A 2,581-nucleotide genomic window follows, 5' to 3' on the forward strand; every position below is an offset into this window, starting at 1 on the left:
CCTCCAAGCTCCGAAAATGATACGTTCTGCAAGAACTTCGCTCCCGCTTTCGCTTCTGCTCCTCGCGCCCGCTCACTCGCGCCTTGGAATTAAGAGCAGTCCTTTTGGGTGTGCTCTCTATGACCTTCCATCCACCCTGTCATGTAATAAATGCAACTTACTTTAGGTATCTAATGTGATCTTTTATGTGTCTGTGTAGGACCCACGCAAGGATGACCTCGTAACCTGATGGTTCTGAAAGAAAAGCAGGAGGCATGGTTACTTATGTCCCCTACTCAATAGGTAGAACGGAGTACGACTGGATTGCTTTCTTCGTGACCTCAGAACCTAAGGTCAAACCTGAGCGTTGGTTTAAAGACGGTTACTTCGTAACCTTCGCTTCGGAACCTTTGACTTCGCTCCTAAGCGCTAAGCGCCTTCTACATCTTCCAGGTAAAAGACTAGCAACGTCTTTGTAGCTTTTTCATTCTTCCTCCGTCGGAACCTAGATGTCAAACTTTACCATCCAGGGCCATGACCCCTTCTTCCAGAGTGGCTTTACTGTCAAAATGTGTTTGTGTCCTTGGGGTTTCATTGCAGGCTGGGCCTAGGATATGTTTGGGGAAGGACGATACCGTCAGATAAAGATGACACTGGCCATTCTCTGCAGGTTCTATACCTTTACCCTGATGCCGAAGCATCCCGTGAAGTTATGTTTACATAATGGCGGCCGCTCATCGTTTCTAGACGTTCTTGAATGTTTGTTGTTAATAGTCTTTTCTGATCAAGGCGCGGAAGCGGTGAATATATGAGGATGAAGACGAGCGTGAAGATTAAGATGAAGACGAGCGAGCGGGTTCTTAATTCTTGCAGAACCTCCAGACAAAAAATCCTAATCTAAAACCCAATTGTATGTTGTTATGACTGTTCTTATTTATCAGAAAAACATACTCCATCTCTTTCTTTTACCAACGCCCGGAAGATTAGGAACTAATAGCACAACTCTTGTAAAGATTTTTTCTCTTTTATCAATTCTTGGTTCACAAATTAATTAATAACACAATTTACACTAAGAGAGCAACCGGAGTCATATATATTAGATGTTCTATTGCCGAGTAGGTTCTTACTAGCTCATCATGAATAGCTTATGCCAGAAGATGGAGAGAATAGAGCATGATAAAGGTAACGCGAAGTGTTAGTGGGAAGGTTCTGATTTCTCAGAAACTTCAATCATTTCACGCGTGTAAACTTCAGGTTCTGCAAGAAAAACAGAACTTAATAATTGTGAGAAACGTAGAGAAGTCATTGATGTAAATAAATTATTTCTTGAATATTGCAATTGTTGAAGTACAACGTTCTGCAAGAAAAGAGGTTCGAAGGCGCGGAAGCGGGAAGATTAAGATGAAGACGCGACTGATGGAGCGAAGAAGCGACGGAGCAGAAGGGGCGAAGCAAGTAGTCACAGAGTGTGAGGACGAGTGGAGCGAGTCTGCTCGCTGTGGAGAGAGTGTCCCTACCACAAGTGCATCCCTTCTTCCTTGATCGGCTGACGTGATCAGGCACGGATTGGGGAGCGGGGATCGAGGTGGGTGGAAGACTGGAATCATCATCCCAGTTGGATATTCGAAGGAGAAGAATCCGCCACAGGCGTGGAGTATCTTGTCTGTGGTGTGATTGAGAATGGGTATTGGTTGGAAGCGCGCGTATTGTTTTATGTTTGTAGGACCCGAGGAACTCGGAGGAATCGAGGGAGGATAACCTTACCGAAAAAAGGGGAAAAGGAGGAATGGGAGTCCCGACGTGAATGGGAATGAGAATGGATAAAAGGTTCGTGGGATTGTGGGTTGGGAGCTTTCTTTACTTTCGTAACCAAATGTTCTTCAATAAAAATGAAAGACAATTCCGAATCTGCTTTGTTTACGAACAAGGCGCGGAAGCGGTGAATATTAAGATGAAGACGCGACTGATGGAGCGGCGACGCGCGACTTTAGGAGCATTGGAAAAAACGTTACGAAGGTTTCTGATTTATTAGAAAAAAGATAACTGAAATTAATCAGAAGAAAGAAGAAGAAGGCGCGACGAGCGTGAAGATGAAGACGAGCGTTCAGATGAAGATGAGCGAGCGGACGAGCGAAGAAGTAAAGTTATGTTTACATTACATAAAGAATGAATGAAAATCAGAAGAATCTCATGCATTAAGAGTTCGATCCTGGCTCAGGATCACGTTCATTCAGCTGACCTGGATTCGATTACATACAAGTTCGGCGTAGTGAGAGTAGGTTACGAAGTAAATAAAGAGAACAAGCAACACAGCCTAACCGCCTGTGTAACACAAGCGAACCTTCAGTACCATGGAACGGAGCTACCTTATTGTTATCTTTTTATATGATACGACATACCTATTTTATGTGAGAGCCGTATACAAGTACTACTTTATTGTAGTACAGTATACCTTAATAAGGTTAATAGAATACCGTATCTATCCATCTTTATACGATTATAGCCTAACCGGTAAAGCTGGTCGAGTCGATTACTAATAAATAGGCTGCGGGGTACTACGAGCAAAAGAGAACATGAGCGCTTTACTTGCATTCTTGCAGTT

This window comes from Wolffia australiana, chromosome 3, assembly GCF_029677425.1.
Source record: "Wolffia australiana isolate 7733 chromosome 3, ASM2967742v1".
Lineage (NCBI taxonomy): Eukaryota > Viridiplantae > Streptophyta > Magnoliopsida > Alismatales > Araceae > Wolffia > Wolffia australiana.